We start from the raw sequence: 20,158 nt of genomic DNA on the forward strand, positions 1-20,158 counted from the left end.
ATTAGCATGTTAATTGTGAAAATTTTGGATGTTTAAAGGATGTTTTGGGGTGTTATTAAATTCGTTTAAAAGACTTAGGGGTTAAAAGTTAAATTTTAAATAGTTTTGGTGTTATGGACTAAATTGAATAAAGTGTAAAAGTTTAGGAAAATTTTGTAAAATAAAATTTAAAGGTCTCATGCATAGAAATGAGTTTGATATTGTATTTGAATATGATTGATTAAATTTAATCATTATATAGATTAAGAATTGAATTGTATGGAGGATAACTAGGGAAAAGGAAAAACCGATAGCATATATTAGGTAAGTTCATAGTGTATATGAATAAGTATATATTATTATAATTTATGTTGTTTGAATTTGTTTAAATTGAACTGTGGTCAAATATTTGGTATTGGAACTAGAATTATAAATTGTTTATAATTAAGTATAAAGTGAAGGTGTACTTATTTAAAAGTTGTGAAATATGAATTATATGATCCTGGAATGGACGTAATGGAATTAAAGTATGTTTACGAATATTATGGAAGTGCCTCTGATTTGTTAATGTGATGAATTCAATTAAAATGCCAGTTTGAACATAGTAAATGACTAGAATACAATTGGCATGACAATAAGGTTAGAACACGTGCTTGCACGGGATTGCACTTCGGTGCTTCTATTTGCACTTCGATGTCTCTGTTAGCATTTTTATGCTCTCTAGTGTGTTTTGGGGAAACCTGAGTATCTGAGTCATGTTGTTATACTTCACCGGGCTATGAAATTATGTGACTAAGGTTAAAACTATTTGATTAATCTAGATTATATTCATTGTAATGTTATATCAAGAATGATCATACAAGTATGTTAAATTATAAAATTAATGTGATGAAAAATATTGAGATGTTTATATATATAAATTGAATTTGCTTGAACTATTGTGGGATATCAATTATATGATGAAATGTTTTAACACTAATGTTATGTGATTTTGTAAATGGTTATCAGGGTTAAATAATTTAAGTTCTTTTGTATTCAAATGCTAATTGAGGTAAATTGAGTTGAATTTTAGCTATGGACTTACTAAACTTCTTAAGCTTGCTCATTTTGTTCTTGCTTTCTGTAGTTAACATTTTGCGGAACTGGTTGGACGGATCAACTTTAGAGGTCACACATCGAGCCTTTGTTCGATAGTTTTTTATTTGGTTATTTTGGTTTGTGGCATGTATATTGTAACACCCTTATCCCATAACCGTCGCCGGAATAGGTAAGGGGCATTACCAGACAGACAGAACATTACAGATCAATACAGAATCATAGATATCACATAATATTAATGCATAAGCAAAACAACAATTCATCTCTTATGGAGGTCTCCAAGAGCTAAGACATACTTTTAGAAGAGGTTGGGACTAAACCGAACACATTCAGAATTTTTAGAACTTAGATAAATTTTTCCAATTCTATTGAGGTTACACGCCCGTGTGACCAGGCCGTGTGCCTTACACGAGCACCAAACACGCCCATGTGATCCAGCCGTGCCATACAGAGTATATATACTAACTTTTACACACTGCTGTGTGCCATGGCCGTGTGATACTTAGCTAGCTACTGACTTAAGCCCACGGCCATATGACACGTCCATGTGTCTTAACCGTGTGGTCTTAAGAGGTTACTGTTTTGCATACACGGCCACAAGGCATGCCCGTGTTCACTAACCGTGTGGCACAATGCAGGCTTGGTTTAAGCCAACTTGCCACCCCTTTTTGGGTCATTCCTACAAGCAATATTAAACAACATTTATACTAAAATTTTCAGCCAATTCTATGCTCAAAACATGCTTCATTATAACTAAAAATCATCATTCAATAACCTATTCAAATCCATACCAAAACACATTAAAAATCTTATTACAACAACATGCCAAAATGCTTATTTCATAACTCACTTATGACACCTTCTAACTCATGCTTAAACTTACCATTTCCTCAACTTGGCATATTTCAAAATGACCACCACATACAAGGCCATATAACCATTACAAGCATACACAATTTGGCATCACAATTCATTTACCAAAACTAAGCACAAACATACCATTTGCTAGCCAACTCTCACGGCATAACATATATGCATATCAAAGCTTAAATACATAGACATTCTAGCCTATACATGTCATACTTAAAAATATTTACACTTTCAAGGTACCAAAATGAGTTTGATAGTATGGTGATGGTCCTTGATGGTCCCCGAGCTTGTAGTAGCTTCGATATCTATAAAACAATGCAAACACACACAAAGTAAGCTTTCAAAAGCTTAGTAAGCTCATACTATATTCATCAATAGTATATAAAACATAAAACATCAACACACAAGTATTTACAAATTCTCAATCATCTATCAAATCTATACCAACCCAATCCATATGTTCATAACAATTCAATGAACTTCACCTAGATAATATCATCTACCACTAAGGTATCATACATACCTGGTTCTTCCCATGCTTACTCACTTTCATTCTCACCTCTTGTTTGAGTATTTCAAGACTTTGTGTAAATTGTTTATACTTTAACATCTACACACTTAGTGCTGTAAAGGTTAGTCGAAGCTAAAATGATTCCGTACAATTAGTGCCATCTTAACTAGCCGAAACAAAGTCGGTATCGTACACTTAGTGCCTTGAGTAGCCGAAGCTAGTTTAAATCGCACACTTAGTGCCAATGCTTTCAATTCATCATTATATCATCCAATTCAATTATAAAAAACCCATGTATAATAAAGGCATCAAAAATTACTTAACATTATCTTTTAAGTACGAACTTACCTCGTACTCGAAATTTGTTGACTCAGACTGTTTATTCTACAATCTTTGATTTCCCTCGGTCTAAGTCTGAATTCCTCTTTTCTTGATCTAAATGTATTCAAAATTAACCCTTTTATTCACCAAATAATTCAAAACAATCCATATGTACACAATTAAGGCATTTTGCAAACTAGCCCTCACATTTTCACATTCGACACTTTAGTCTCTATTTCACAAAATTACAAAATACACATAATTTGCATATACACAAGCTTAGTCGAATTCTCCTAGTACTCATACTATTCCACACATTTCATTTATTTCACATTTTAGTCCCTCAAAATAATATTTTCACAATTTAGCCTAAATTACTCAATTTCATCAAAAATCCAAAAACAAAACATTTAAACCCAACATCAAGCTTCCATAATTTATCAACTAGCATCACAAAGCCCACATTTTCATCAATGGAACATTTCAAAATCATCACCAAAATCTTAAATTAAAGCATGGGTTCGATAGTATACTAAGCAACGATTACAAAAACATAGAAATTATCAAAAATCGTGCAAAACACATACCTAATTCACCAATTCAAAGTTTTGAACTCTAAGTGAGCTTTCTCTTTTCTTTTTCTTTGTATTTTCGGTGGAATAGCATGAACAAATGGCTAATTTCATGCTTTTGTTTTATTTTAATTACTTAATAAACATTTTCCCATTTTGCCCTTTTATAAACAATTATAAAACCTTTTAATGAATGGTTGTTTTAGTCCATTAACATTCCCAATGGAAAATAACAACATAAGGACCCTTATTTTAGAAAGCCAACTCAAATAGGCACTTTAACATCTGGCACACAACTTTTACATTTTACGCGATTTGGTCCTTTTTGCAAATTAAGCACACAAACAGTTAAATTTCCACACGAGACTTTCACACATGTCAATTCACTTATAATAGACATGGTAAATAATATTAAAATATTTTTTGACTCGGATATGTGGTCCCAAAATCACTATTCTGACTAAGGTCAAAATCGGACTGTTACATATATAGGGTTTTCAAGTTGTCAAACTTAAAGTTGTAGTTAAATTTGCAATTAAGTGAATGTTGTCATATGATGTTAAGTTTATCTTTCTTGTTGATCTTATGATAGTTGTGGAGCAAATAGTTGAATTAACATGTTGGCTTTTTTTGATAAAAAGTTGTTTTCTGCCATTTGAATGGTAGATATGTTTGGTATTGGTTTCTTAACTGTTAATAGATATGGAAATGGTCAATTTAGCATTGGTATCTTATAGTTTTGGAATTTAATATATTTGTATTTGGTAAGTAGCATGAATGAATGATTTTAGCAAATGATATTTGGAACCTTATACATGATAGAACAAAAATTGATATGATGATTGGATTTTTAGTTAAATTGCTTGTGTTTATATATACAAATTGTGGTGCCAATGTGGGCATATTGGTTAGGCACTTAATTTGAATGTTTTGGTATGTTTTAAGCTTATTTGAATGTGTTTCAAAGGTATGTAAATGATTGCTTTTGGTTTGGCTTGGCATCTACGGAATTGGTAATGTTTTGGCTTCTTTTAAAAGTCATTATAGGTGCACACGGCTTGAGGAACGGGCTGTCACACGGTCGTGTGCCACACACAATCACTCCACACAGCCATGTGGCCTATTTAATTTTGGCGCAGGTTTGTTCCACACAATCATAGGTTGTTACACGGCCTGGCGACACGGCCGTGTGACCCTATTTCGAATGACACACACTTTGACACATGGTTTGCGGCACAATTGTGTGACCTTATTTCGAATTGTAAACGGTCGGGCACATGGTTTAGCAAGACTGTCGTGTAACCTTATTTCAAATTTTGCACGGGTTGTCACACTATCATGTCCCTGAGCCACACTGTCGTGTGACCCCTATTTTTAGTTTTTCTTACATTTTTCTATTTTGTTTCAAATAAGTCCCAAATTGTTCCCAAATTGATTTTTTTTAAGTTTCATAAGCTCAATATAAGCGACAAATCATGATCATCATGAACTTGAAAAGAAAATAAATGACATGCAAGCTATTATAAATGATTTTGAGAAAAAAGAATTGTGACTTGCATAATTTATTTTCCAAAGCTCATGATGATCATCAAAAGCAACTTGAGTTGCTCAAGAGTGAAAAAGCTCACTTTAACAAAGTTTTTCCAAAAAGATTTGAGAAACGGAGAAAATTCAAAACAAAAATTTGTTAAAACTAACTTTAATTACTATAAACATAGAAGTCCCTCAAGATTTTGCAAGGGAAAACTTGTTAACAGTGTATGGGTCCCTAAAGGAATTAGTGCTACTCAAAACACTGATGCTCTTTCAAAATGAATACCAAAAGGGACAAGAATTTTAAGAAATAATCTTTATGGACCCAACATAATTTAGGTACAAAAAACCAAAAGTTAATTTTATGTTTATAGGGAAATGAACAATACTTCAAGGTGGACAATTCAAGTACAAATTCATGGTACCTTAATAGTGGATGCTCAAGACATATGATCAGTGACAAGAGCCACTTTATCAATCTAAAGCAAAAAAGTGAATGAGAAGTTACATTTGGTGATAACTCCAAAGGACTCGTTGAAGAAATTGGCTTTATTGGTAAAAGCTCTTCAATTTTTATTGAAAAGGTTTATGTGTATTAAGAAAAATATTTCAAGTATTAGTCAATTGAGTGATAAAGATATTAATGTCATTTTTTAGTCAAATGGTTGTAAATTTATTGACATTGCGTCTAATAAGATTGTGCTTGTAGGTTATAAGATAGGAAACATTTACTTGGTGCATCTAGATGACGTACATGATTCAAATGTTTGCCTTATAACCAAGAATAAAAACACTTCTTGGTTATGGCATAGGAAATTAGGACATGCTAGCATAAGCATATTGCATAATTAAGCTAAAAATGACTTAGTAAGAGGATTACCAAAAATTGATTTTGATTTAGATAAAGTTTGATGCATGTACTAAAGGAAAACATAAAAGAGTTTCTTTTAAACCTATTAATGATGTATATACTAATAGAGTTTTACAATTAATTCACATTGATCTTTTTGGACTTAATAGAAAAACTAGCTTGGGTGGAAAATAATATGCATTTGTACTTGTAGATGACTCCTCTAGATTTACTTAGGTTCTTTTCTTAAGTACTAAATATGAAGCTTTAAAGAAATTCATCACATTTTCAAAAATTAATCAAAATGAAAAAGATCACTCTATCATTGGTGTTAGAAGTTACCATGGAACTGAATTTCAATATCTTGGTTTTAACAATTTTTGCAACTCAAATGGTATTAGCCATAGCTTTTCAACACCTAGAACCCTTCAGCAAAATGGAGTTGTTGAGAGGAAAAATGGAACTTTAGAATAAATTTCTAGAACCATGCTTTGTGAAAACAATTTGCCAAAATATTTTTTGGTGGAAGCCATAAACACTACATGCTATATTGTAAATCAAGTAATGATTAAACCTATTTTGAAGAAAACTTCATATGAACTTTTCAAAAACAAAAATACAAACATTAGATATTTTCATCCTTTTGGATGTAAGTGTTTTGTTTTAAATATTATAAAAGATAATCTTGGCAAGTTTGATGCAAAAAGTGATGAAGGAATCTTTCTTGGTTTTTCCTTAAATTATAAAGCTTATCGATTCTTTAATAAAAAGTGGTTGAAAAGAGTCTATACATGTTATTTTCGATGATTCTAACCCTCCTCCTAAAAGGGATTCTTGTATTGATGATGTAGGAATTTTGAACAATGATGAAAAACTAGATCAATCATCAAGTGAAAAGATACAAGATGCTCAAAGGGAGCTTACTCTAGAGGAAAGAAAAGTCAATCATCCAAGAGAGTACAACTATGTAAAAGATAGTATGATTTTCGAAGATCCATCCAAAGGAATAACTACTAGATCTTCTCTTAGAAACACATGTAATTATGTTTCATTTATCTCATGCATAGATCCTAGAAATATCAAAGAAGCATTAAATGATGAATATTGGGTATTGGCTATGCAAGAAGAGCTAATCAATTTGAGAGGAGCAAAGTATCTACCTTAGTTGAAAGATCTTGTGATAAATCTACTATAGGTACGGGTTTTTGGGAACAAACTAAATGAGAGTGGTAACATAGTGAGGAACAAGGCTAGGCTTGTTCCTCAAGGTTACACTCAAAAGGAATAAATAGATTATGATGAGACTTAGGCTCCCGTAACTAAAGTGGAAGCCATTAGAATTCTTTTAGCCTTTGCATGCTTTAGTGATTTTAAATTATATCAAATGGATGTTAAACATGATTTTCTAAATGGGTTTATAAGTGAAGAAGTGTATGTTAAACAATCACTCGGTTTTGAAGATTCTAAATTTTCAAACTATTTTTTTTAACTTTCTAGAGCTTTATATGGTTTCAAAGAAGCTCCTAGAGCTTGGTATGAAAGATTGTCAAATTTTCCAGTTGAGAACGATTTTTGTAAAGGGAAGGTTGACACTAATGATCTGTTAGCAGTAAAAATTTGTGTAAATGATATTATTTTTTTGCTACTAATGATTCCTTTTGTGAAGAATTTTCAAAGTTAATGTAATGTGAGTCTGAGATGAGCACAATAGGAGAGCTAAATTTCTTTTTAGGACTCTAAATCAAGCAAAGGAAGGATGACATCTTCATCAATCAAGCCAAGTATATAAGGAAGATGCTTTAGAAGTTTGGGATGGATATCCTCAAACCACAAGATACACCTTTGAGCGCTTCTACAAAGTTTAACAAAGATAAGAAAGGTAATTGTGTAAATATAAAATTTTATAGGTCAATAATTGGTTCTTTACTTTATCTTACCACAAGTACACTTGATATTGTGTTTAGTGCTTACTTGTATGCTAGATATCAATCATGTCTTAAGGAATCACATTTATAAGCCATTAAGAGGATATTTAGATACCTTAAAGACACTATTAATTTAGGCCTTTGGTACCCTAAAGACTCATCCTTTAGTTTGCATACTTTCTCGGATGAAAATTTTAGAGGTTGCAAATTAGATATGAAAAGCAACTCCGGTACTTGTCAATTCTTAGGCAACATGCTCATATCATGGTTTTCAAAGAAACAAAATAGTGATGCATTGTCCACCACCAAAGTGAAATACATTTCCACTAGTAGTTGTTATGCTTAAGTTTTATGGATGAAACAACTTAAGGATTGTGGAATTAAGATAGACACCATTCCTATCAAGTGTGACAATACTAGTGCTATTTGTCTCACTAAAGTTTCCATCCAAAACTTTAGAACTAAGCATATTGAAATTAAACATCATTTCTTAGGGATCATGTCCAAATAGGAGATATAGTTCTAGAATATGTTGAGACTTTGCATTAATTAGTTGATATTTTTACTAAACTTTTAGATAAGCAAAGATTTTGGACACTTACGAGAGAACTAGGTATCACCACCCTAACTTGATTTTGAATTCAAACAATTTTATGCACTTTAATGTTTTTAAAATTATTTATGACTTCAAATTGATTGAAAAAGCATGTATAAATGATTTCTATGTCTTTTATATGCATCTAGTAAAGAGGAGCTAAAGTTGCATGTTTAGTCTATCTTGACCAATATGGTCTAGTATGTATTTTTTATGCCTTAGAATATGCTTAAGTAGACCTTATTTGGTGAAATTAATCAATTTTTGATGAATTTATGATATTCTATGATTCATATGCATCATGGCTTAATCTATACAATTAGGTATATTAAATCATTAGAAATAGCAAAAACAACTTTTTAATTTAGTTTAGTACCCTTTAAGGCCTTAGAATTGTGTTCTGCGAAGTTTTCTGCACTTTGAAACCATATTGGGCACTTTAGGATCAATATTTTAACAAAATTATTGATACAAAAGGAAAAGTATCGATACTTAACTATAAGTATTATACCATTGTGCTTTTAAAACAACTTACACCATTATTAAACACATTTGGGCAAAACATTTCTTATTTTTTCTCTACCAAAACCCTTAATCCTTTCATACAAAATTTTCAAATCCTTTTCAATCTTCAAAATTTCTCAAACAACATCATCCAAATTCCCAACATTACCAAGGATTCAACACTCTCACATTAATTTTTCATCATTTCAATGATATTTCAATGTAAAAACTCACCTTTTTTTATTTCAAAAATTACATTTTGTTTGTGTTAATTTTTGTTTAAATTTTTTTTGGATGATTTTGAAACATATATATTGTTTTATTAATGCAAGGGGTTTTCCCAACCTAAAAATTTCTTTGAAAATTTTTCCTTAAACCTTAGGCCACTAAATGTTTAACAAAATTCCCGAACAAAAATTCTAAGTAGTATAATGTGTCTTAGGATTCTAGTTTGTCAATATGCCTTTAAAGAAATGATCTCGTACTGACACCTCTTTGTCCAACCCACCCAGTGGCCAAAATGACTTTTTAAACGAATATTTCAGAAATTCTACAGAGAGAATGTATTTTAATACATATTTTTCAACTCGCAAAGTTAATGTCTCTCGACCGCTTGATTTAAACTCATTAGCTGATTTTAACTTTTCTTATCTCCAAAATTTAGTCGATTGGCATTGGATTGATTTTTTGAAAATTCGATCTTCCATCCATGCCAACCGTGTTCGAGCATTTTATTTGAATGCTTATCTCAAACACGATCTGATGGCTGAGACCGTTATTATTATAAATTCTTTTCTTATGACCACTCTCATATGTCTCAATCTTGATGATTTCAGTGAATTTTTAAAACTTCCTCCCAGTGGTGAATCAAATGAGAAGGGTCTCTCTAATCCCATTCTAGTCGTTCCTAGCTCAAATGCTTCAGAACTTAACCATCATGATCATTTTCTTCATTTGATTCTTACATGGATTTTACGCTCGATTTCATAACATGCTATCCTTCGATCCATTGATTATTGGTGGATTGAAAGGTTTCAAACAAATAAGCATCCCAACCTTGCTTTAATTATGTTTGATGATATCACTAAGGTCACAGGGAAGGAGTTTACTAGCTTTATTACATTTCGTTTTGGAACCTACCTTTCATGCATCTTCAAACACCTTAATATCCCTACTCAAGGCGATCCTCCTTTGGCCACAATTATACCACTAAGCTTTGGTACGTTGCAACATGCTGGCTACAAGAAGGACCCCCGTATTGGTCAATGGGTTAAGGGTGCTCAGCCCAAAATCCATGAGGATAAGGATGAAGATGTTGGTGGCACTCCCGATTCAATTCCATCTTAAGAGCAAGTTCCACCTCATTCGTCTGCTCCACCGTAAGAACAAAAATTCTCGGCTGACACTCTAGTTATACTTGTAGCCATATTATGTCTCAATTCCCTCCACCTCCACCACCTTAAAAGAGTTAGGACCCCTCTTGCATATCATGCATTCTCATAATTTACTTTGATACTTTACATTGTTCTTTTTCTATTTCAATGTCTTTTGTTTGTTATTGCACTTAAATGTTTATTTGGTATTTTTTAGATACTCTTGAGTTTGACTTTAGTTCATTGCTTTTTATTTTCCTTATCTTATTGAACTAACTATCTGTTTCTTTCCCTTAAGATTTATTTGTTTATTTTTTATATAACAAAAAGGGAGAGAAAAAAAGGTAAACTAGTTAATATTATTTCTTTTAGTGGTGAGAAAAACTCGATTCAACTCGAAAAAATTGAAAAAAAAATAAATTTTGAGTTAAACGAATTGAGTTATTCAAGTCAACTCTAATTTTTTTTGAATTTCGAGTTTGAATTGAGTTTAAATTTCGAATTCGAATAATTTGAATAAACTAAATATCAAACTATAGTATTTTATATTTTTACCCGAAACCCACAAACCTTTTTTACTTTCCGCCCAAAACTTTCTCCCATCCCACCCTCCATCTACCCCAAACCCATTTTCCCCCCAATTTTTTTTTTACTATTTTCCCCCATTTACTTTCCCCCCAAAATTTTACTCATCCAAGCCTCAAAACTTTTTTATTTTCCCCTTAAACTTTTACTTTTCACCCTTTACCCTAAATAAAAAAATCAACAAAAAAATCTCTAAACCTAAATAGTAATAATTTTATTTATATCTACTATTTATATTATTAAATTAAGTTTCACATTTTGTTCTTTTTATATTATTGAATTGTTTAATCATATTAAATCTTTATAAATTAATGTTAAAATTGAATTATTGATAATGCCATAAAATATTTGTGTTAAATTTTATGTTGATATCAATTTCACATTTTATATTTAAAATAACTTTTATTAAAAAAATCATATTTTTTATATTTAATATATTTTTTAATTTCAAAATACATAGTGACAAAAATCAAAAGATAATTGAAGCAACTAAGTAAACAAAGAAGCTAACCCGTATACAAAAGATTAATAAATAAATTATGTAATAGCCCATTTTTGCTCGGCCCATTTCAGTATTTAAAATAATAAACCCCCAAAAAATAAAAATAAAACAAAGTCCAAGTCCAGTACAAAATTATAAACATATAATTTGGCCCAATCGGAATGGCCCATTACTTGAAAAGATTTATGGTCCATCTATAAGCTTGACTCATCTGGAAATATAATCTTTAAGGATATGCAATCTTAGATATGATACAATCTTAGATATGATATGCAATCTTAGATATGATATGCAATCTTGAAGATATGATCTTGTAATCTTGGAGATTTAATTTGTAGATATCCTTTAATTTTAACCGTTGATGTAATTGATCTGTACCGTTGGATTTGGGGAGGCTCAACTATAAATAGAGGCCTTTCCCTTCATTGTAAATCACTTGAGTTTTGGGAAGCAATAAGAATTCTTGAGAGCATTCACTCAAATTTCTCTCCCTCTTGCGTTCTTACTCTCTGTGGTTTGTTCTTATTTAATTCTTCGTCTATCTTAGTTTTTCAACCCTTTTTTTATTTTAATTTCTTCATTTTTCAAATATGTATATTTATTCCTATCTTTTATACATTTGATTATGTATTTTATATATTATAATATTTAACCTTTTTATATAGTTTATTTTCAAATATATATTTTCTATGCATGTATATATATTATATTATCATTTCATGTATTTTGAACTATTGCATTATATTTTTATAATTTGTAAATGTTCTATTTATTCAGTTTTTCAGTATATGTCATTTATCTTATTTGTGCATAGTTTCACTTTTTTATATGCTATGTTTAATTATTTCTTTTATGTGCTATTTTATGATATATATTGTTGTATAATTTTTGCATGTATTATGTTTTTCTTTTAGTTTACTCATGTTTTATTTGTTTCTTATCTTATATTTACCCTAGTATGATTTTTTCATTAAACGTATGTTCATGTTATTTAGTTTTGTCTTAATGATATTATTTATGTTTGTATGGAAATGTTAGAATATTTTGTACATCTATGCTTCATGATGCATTAATATGTCATCCTAAAACGTCATTTAAAATAATATTTCAAGGTTTTTTTTTAAAAAATAAAAGGCAATGCTTGATGTTTGGAAACTTCGAGAAAGGTAGTGCCCTAACTTACTGGGTTGCGACTTTTCTCATTGAATTCGAATAGTCAAGCACCCTTCTAAGTGATTTTGAGTTTTCAAAGCTTAAACAATTATTTCGAGATTTCAAAACATAGTGTCCTAACTTACTGGATATGGCGTTTTGTTGTTTCGAGATAGAAATTTTCGAAAGACGAGCTTAGTTTCAAAGGTTTTAAAATGTTGCGTCCTAACTTATTGGATGTGATGTTTTGACTCGTTTAAAATAAGTGAGCCTTAATTTTCAAAATTGAGACATTCTAATTAAAAGAGGTTTGCATCCTAAAACTTTCAAATTTCCGACATTAAAGACACTTGATAATCAATTAGGTACCAATTTTTGGGCGTTACGAGGGTGCTAACCCTTCCTCGTACGTAACCGACTCCCGAATCCATTTTCTCGACTTTCGTAGACCAAAATTAATGTTTTAAAACAAAACATTTTATAAGGTGATCCAATCACACCTAAAAAGATTGGTGGCGACTCCCGTTTTCGTTTTTCTTAAAGTCGATTCCCATTTTCCAAAACTCGATTTAAAAATGGTTTCGACAGCTTGGCGGCTCCGTTGGGGACCAATAAGAGAGTCAAGCCGTATAATTGATTACCTTTTCTCTTAATGTCAAAAATTGGAAAAATTTTAAAATTCAATCCTCTTTGCATTACATGTGTTTGTATTATTGCATATGTTATATATTCTGATACGCATTACATTTGCATGACCGTTGTGGTCACACCCTTAAGTGAGAGTGAGAAACTACGCCTTCGTGAGGTTTTCGCCTCCGTGCAGGATAGTGGATCACTTTTGGGATACATCTGTACCTATGGTTTCTTGAGATTTTCATCTCCGTGTAGCCATAGGAAAATGTATTCCCCTGAACTGAACTCGATTCAAATGAGCCCATAATGGGTGAGAATCGAGGAATCTGCTGGTTCAGGTACCTCAACTTTAGAACTAAAACCTCATATAGAAAAATTGTAAAAGCTCAATTTGGATAGTGGTACTCTAGATTATTACCCTTATAAGTTATTTATCATATGATACTGACAATTTTTTTTCTTTGTTGCATGTCATATTACATCTGAAAGGTATCGATTCACAGTCGGTTTCTAAGTTAGGAAATTTTATTATGGAAAACGGACTTCTTAATAGAGTGGAGGGCAACGCTAACTTCCATAGATGGTCGAAGCAAACTCAGCTAGGAAAAGGGGATAGCATAACTGTGGGATATATGTCGGATCTGTCAGACTACACTCGTATCAATGTCACACAGAATAATCTGCAGGAGCTTAAGGCGATTTGGGATTAGTGGGGCAATGAGACCAAGCAATCATTCTACGGTAAGTACAGATATTTGCCCTATTTGTTTGATGAGAACTTGTTTCAAGCTCTCGCTCAGTTTTGGAACCCAGCATACAGTTGTTTTACCTTTGGGGAGGTAGATTTAGTGCCTACTGTGGAGGAGTACACAGCCTTACTTCGGTGTCCTAGATTTTAGTGTGATAGGATTTATTCTCGAGCTGCTTGTATCCCAACCTTTGGTAAAAAGTTGATGACCATTACAGGGATGAGCGAGCAGTGGATCTTGGCTAGAATTAAGGAAAAGGGTGACAGTAAGTGCATTTCGTGGGGTGCTTTGAAGGATCTGATCCAAACACATCCAGACGAGGCGAAGAGGGTAGACATTTTTACCTTAAGCTTATACGGATTGATGGTTTTCCCCAGGGCCTTGGGATATGTGGACGAGGCGACCACAGATCTCTTCCATTGACTTAGCAAACAGGTCACTTCTGTTTCTGCAATTTTGGCGGAGACGTTCAGGTCCTTGAATGCATGTAGGAGGGCCAGTGCAGGCAGGTTTGTTGGTTGTGCTCAGTTACTTTTAGCTTTGTTCTACAGTCACTTCCGATTGATAGATAGGGTGGTTTGTTGGGTCTTCTTTGAGGATTACTCCCCCTTGAAGGACATAACAGCTTCAACTAGGAGAGTTGATATTCCTGAACAAATTGGATAGCGCTACTTCAGAACCTGCAGTCAAAGGATTTGGAGTGGAGGGCTCCATGGATGATTCCTGGTGAGATTCTTTACTGGTGCGGCAGTTTTGATTGGGTCCCTTTGTTGGGAATTTGGGGTGCCATTGGTTATGCCCCTTTGCTTGTGTTGAGGCAACATGGATTGAGACAGTTCATACTGACAACTTACGAGTTGGTTCAAAGTGAGTTCGGGTATAGAGGAGCTGACTACAAGAGGAAGGTCAGTGAGATCTCTAGTGCTTGGAATAAGACTTGTCGATTAAAGGGAGTAGCTATTAGCCCTGCTACGACTCCGGGGTACGTCGAGTGGAGAGGTAGAAGGATTAATGATAACATCCCTAGGCCAAGCGTGGAAGGAGCTCGATCGATGGAGGAATATTTGCAAGTGACGTCCTCGGAGTTAGAAATTATGAAGCAAGAGTTCGAGAGAAAGAACTTGGAGCTCGAGAAGAGGATAGGAAAGCTCGAGGAAGAAAAGATATACTTGAGCCTAGACGTCGACGTTCAAAAGATGGAGGTTGAAAAAGAAAGGAAGGAGAAAAGGAAGATTGATGAAGATCAAGATGATTTAAAGGAGCATTACAAAAGAGCACAAGTATCCTTGAAGAATAGAAAGGTCTTCAGATTAGTTGCAGAAAGAGGTCCGAGAGGAAAAGTCCAAAGCCGAATATTGGGAGAGGAAGTTCCAAGAGATGCAATTACAGGAATTTGACCTTAGAGAAAGAAAATCAAGGGTTAAAAACTAAGGTGACAGAGCTTCGGCGATCCCTTCATCTGCAACGAAGTCGTGATTCCACGGTAGAGGTAAAGAAGCTAAAAGGCAAAGTTGAGGAGTTGGAATCAGCATTGCAAGATAGTAAGCTTTTTATCGAGCAGCTTGAGGCACGAGAGGATCATTTAAAGAGAGAACTGCGCTAGTCTAAAAAACAAGTCAGAGATAGAGATTACCTTATTGGAGAAGCCATAATTCAGATCCGAGAGGTAGCTGAACACGTTCAAGACTTGGTAGTACGAGCTGACGTATTGAGTAAGATGCATGAGTCATCGTCGGATGTAGGTCGAGAGCTACCCCTTTTATTAGATAGAATTAAAACTTTGGGCATTAGGGCGAAAGCGTATTTGTAATCCTCTTATATGTAAAGATATTCTTTTTCTAGATAAAGTTTTCTAAATGAGATTGAATCGAGATCAATACCTTTTGCATTCATTTGCATCTTATAGCATTTCATTGCATCATTTGCATTCAAAATTATAAAAAGACCGTAATTAGTTAAAATTATTAAAAAGAGAAAGAAAAAGAGAGAGAGAGAAGAGGGTCACGGCTGAGTGAAAAAGAAGTTGAATGGGAATTAAAGTCGTTCCCTTACATATCCCCGACTTTTGTGTCAGGGGGGATAGCTTACTCGGAGAAGGGGGTGTTTGGAAATGAAAATCATCCCATCAATGTCATACATGAGGAAGGGACTGAACAAAGAAACCTTGAGGGCATTCGCCCTTACGAACCGGGAAGTTCTTTAAACAATTGGACTGCAGAAGAACTTCCTGTAATCTTTAGGAATTTTACGGAGTAATATTCAGAACACTCTTGTTGCTCTAAAGCCTAGGGGTAATGAGATTTCTTTTGAGAAGTGGGCTCATGTTCAGACATTTTTATTTTCAATAAAACATACTTTTATTATTTATCCAAGTAAATATTCTTTCATTCTGATTCTTTTGACCTTTGACATTCTTTATAAATTTTCATTTCATGTAAATAGTCATTCTTAATTCATTTATTCCTTTTATATTCTTTTGTGTGCCTATCATAGACCCCTAGATATCAATGACACGGGCAACGATACTACAGATTCAGAGTTCCTTTTGAGTGTGATATGTGTTTAGAGGAATCTCAGTACTTTGAAGGTGACAGAAATTGTGACTTGTTTCTGAATTTGTTGAAAATGGTTTTTACCCCATGAAGTGGTGGTAGGAAATATAGCCTTAGAAGAAGGAAAGATTGCAAAATTAGAATTAGCTGAGGAGACAAAACAAGACCTTGTTGAGACTATTATGGGAATTCAAAAATGTGGTCCAAAGATGCATGCAGGAGAATTTGCAATTGCCAAGATAAACATGAGGTTTTGGGGCACTGTTGGTCCACCATGGAAAGGGATCGCATCAGTTGTACAATGAATGCCAAATTTAAAGTAGTCAAGACTTATGGAGCATGTATGTTATGGGCCCGAGCTCGTCAAAAGTTTCAAGCTGACAATGACTCATCTTTGTGGACGTCAACTACTCCATTAAGAGGGGGGATAACTTCATATGCCAATATTACATAGTCAAAAGTCATCCATTTCAAAAACAAAAAAAAAGATTATATATAACTGCACAATGCCAAAAGTTTACAGTCTTTTCAAAGATAATGCGCCATACAACAGTACAACAAAGGTTGCCAAAAGAAAAGAAAAAGAAGAAAAAAAAAACAAATTACAGAAGATGACCGAGACTGGTAAAAATAGGCATAAGAAACTACCGCCTACTCTCTATGCTTACGCTGGGGCAAACACCTTCAATTCCAGTTGTTTCAAAGGTTCCAACCATCATCCTTCAAATGAGTGCATTGTTTGGCTTTCCTGAGCAGTCTAATGTGCCGTCAATAGCTGCAATGGTTAGCTCCAGGCGGTGGCCATTGATTTCCAGCTATGGGGCATCAGGCCGTACACAATCTCTGAAGCTTAAAATGATAGATTCTTTCTTCAAAACCAGTTTTTGACAAAGTGGATGACGGTATCATAAAGGTAGCTCTCTTAGACTTCTATACAAGTTCAGGGAAGAGGAAACCTGATCAAATCATTATTTTTAGGGATGGGGTTAGCGAGTCTCAATTCAATCAAGTTTTGATCAAATTATTAAGGCTTGCAAGTTCCTTGACAAGAAGTGGAACCCTAAAGATTGTGGTTATTGTGGCACGAATAACCATCTACCAAGTTTTTTCAGCAGGGATCTCCTGACAATATGCTACCTGGTACCGTCATTGGCCACAAAATATGTCGTCCGAAGAACAATGATTTTTACCTTTGTGCTCATGCTAGAATAATAGGAACTGTAAAACCGACCCACTATCATGTTTCTCTTAGAATAGGTTGGGTTTTCAGCTGATCAACTACAAGAGCTTGTTCATTCTTCATTTTATGTGTATTGAAGGAGTACCACAGCCATATTTGTTGTGGCCCCTATTTGTTACGCTCATTTGACAGTTTCACAATTAGGGTAATTTATGAAGTTTGTGGATGCTTCAGAGACATCATTAAACCAAGGTGGGGTGACTGCTCCGGGAGCACTTTAGATACCTCAGCTTTCCAGGTTGAAGGATAATGTCAGCGGCTTCATTCTTATCTGTTGAGAATCGTTGAACCATCTTTTTATAGGGTTTATTAAATGACAGCCAGGATTGCTGCTGGGGCAATCTCTTTGTCATGGGTTTATGATTCGATGGAGTCAAAAAACAATTACCTCTAGTAAACTTAACTTGAAAGTATTCATCCTAATCAAATGTACCAAGAATGGATGACACAGACAAAGAGTGTTCGTTCACAAGAACTTCTCAAGAAAGCCAAAGTGAAAACCCGCAAATGGCACTTTGAAACTTCTATTTCAAAAAAAATGGAGAGGCCAAGGTGAAAACCTGCAAATGGCACCTCGAGACCAAAGGGGTTTTGAGCTGAAAACCCAAAAGGGCAGCTCAAATTTTGAAAGGCGTGCAGTGATCTTGCTATACTAGATTTGACAAGAAGTGAAATATGTTACATACCGGGCAAACTACTTTGGATCTTTTAAACACATGTTAAACCCAAAGTAGTCATCACGGAGTTTACATACGGAAGCCCAAGCTGCGATATCTGGGGCATCTGATTTTTGTCCTGTTTACTATCTTTGGATTCTCTTTCTTCTCAAAGATAGATTCTTAGATTAACCTCCTTTGTTTTTTTGATAAATCATTCAAATTATCCTCAAGATCAATTTATTCATCCTCCATTATTCATAAAGTGTGTTGCATAGAAATAATGATTGATGAACTAAATATCTTTACAAATGAAGTTTTGCATATTACTCTGAAAATTTCTAGATAATACAAGAAACTGAAATAGGACAATTTTTTAAGGAATTCCCATATGTGAGGGTCGGATGTACTCGGGGAAACTAAAATTTCTTCTTCAGTCTAAATGATGATTGAACAAATCAAACAATTCGATCCTAAGAGAGGATCATCTTACAGACATTTGCAGCGGGTCATAGCATTTGAAGAATGGTACAAACCCACAAGCTGAGAAGGAATGAGACTTCGAGACAAGTAAGGATAAACTTGGATGAAGGAATGAGGGATGACATGCGAAATAGGAACCATTTTCATAAACATTTTGCATTATAATTAGGAGCATTTGACTCATTTCGATCATGGTATCTTAATTATTTGGCATAAGCATAAATTCTAGGAAATCAATTCTACAGGTGGATTCCCCAGTGGACAATATAGCAAGATTGATTGAAAATTACAAAATTCATCACCTTAATCCCCTAAGTAGTAGGGTAACAGGTTAAATTTGCAGATCTTATCTGCCTAAGCAGTAAGGTAACAGGTTTACAGATCTTAACCCCCTAAGCAGTAGGGTAACAGGTTAAAGTATAGCAGATCTGGCCTTCAAGTGTTCACGCTGAAGCAGATCCAAGATGATTTGGCATCTCTGTATTATCAGAGAACAAATCGAAGAAACAGATTTGGCATCTCCATACTCGACGGAGAGCAGATCGAAGACATAGCAGATCTGACCTTTTGATGTTTTCACATCGAAGCAGATCCAAGATGATTTGGCATCCCTGTGTTTACAGGGAACAAATCGAAGACATAGCAGATCTGATTTTCGGATGTTTTCACACCAAAGAAGATCCAAGATAACAGATCTGGCATCTCCATTTCGACGGAGAGTAGGTACATAGCAGATCTAACCTTTAGATATTTATACTGAAGCAGATCCAAGATGATTTGGCATTCTTGTGTTTACAAGGAACAAATCGAAGACATAGCAGATTTGACTTTCGGATGTTCTCACACCAAAGCAGATCCAAGATAACAGATCTGGCATCTCTATTTCGATGGAGAGCATGCACATAGCAGGTCTAACCTTCAAATTTTTATATTAAAGCAGATCCAAGATGATTTGGAATTCTTGTGTTTACAAGGAACAAATCAAAGACATAGCAGATTTGACTTTCCGATGTTCTCACACCAAAGCAGATCCAAGATAACAGATCTGGCATCTCCATTTCGACGGAGAGCAGATACATAGCAGATCTAACCTTCAGATGATTTTACTGAAATAGATCCAAGATGATTTGGCATCCTTGTGTTCACAAGGAGCAAATCGAAGACATAACAGATTTGGCTTTCACGTGTTTACGCTGAAGCAGATCCAAGATGATTTGGCATTCTTGTGTTTACAAGGAACAAATCAAAGACATAGCAGATCTAACCTTCAGATGATTTTACTGAAGCAGATCCAAGATGATTTGGCATCCTTGTGTTCACAAGGAGCAAATCAAAGACACAGCAGATTTGGCTTTCACGTGTTTACGCTAAAGTAGATCCAAGATGATTTGGCATCCCTGTGTTTACAGGGAACAGATCGAAGACATAGTAGATCTGACATTCCTGTGCTTACAGCGAAGCAGATCAAAGATTTT

At 33.9% G+C, this 20,158-nt stretch overlaps 1 long non-coding RNA gene across 2 annotated transcripts in view; it reads right to left on the reverse strand.

Moving 5' to 3' along the window:
* Positions 1-1,831: 1,831 nt before the first annotated feature.
* Positions 1,832-20,158, reverse strand: part of LOC121204488 (uncharacterized) — a 31,361-nt gene continuing 13,034 nt past the window's right edge. Inside the window, exons 5-6 of one of the 2 annotated variants that reach the window (XR_005899406.1) lie at positions 2,807-2,893; positions 1,833-2,252 (exon numbers count right to left, since the gene is read on the reverse strand). This is a non-coding gene — a long non-coding RNA (uncharacterized lncRNA). Of the gene's footprint in view, positions 2,253-2,806; positions 2,894-20,158 lie in introns of both variants that reach the window. The other variant, XR_005899407.1, reaches the window with a different exon arrangement.

Source organism: Gossypium hirsutum, chromosome A08, assembly GCF_007990345.1.
Source record: "Gossypium hirsutum isolate 1008001.06 chromosome A08, Gossypium_hirsutum_v2.1, whole genome shotgun sequence".
Taxonomy (NCBI): domain Eukaryota; kingdom Viridiplantae; phylum Streptophyta; class Magnoliopsida; order Malvales; family Malvaceae; genus Gossypium; species Gossypium hirsutum.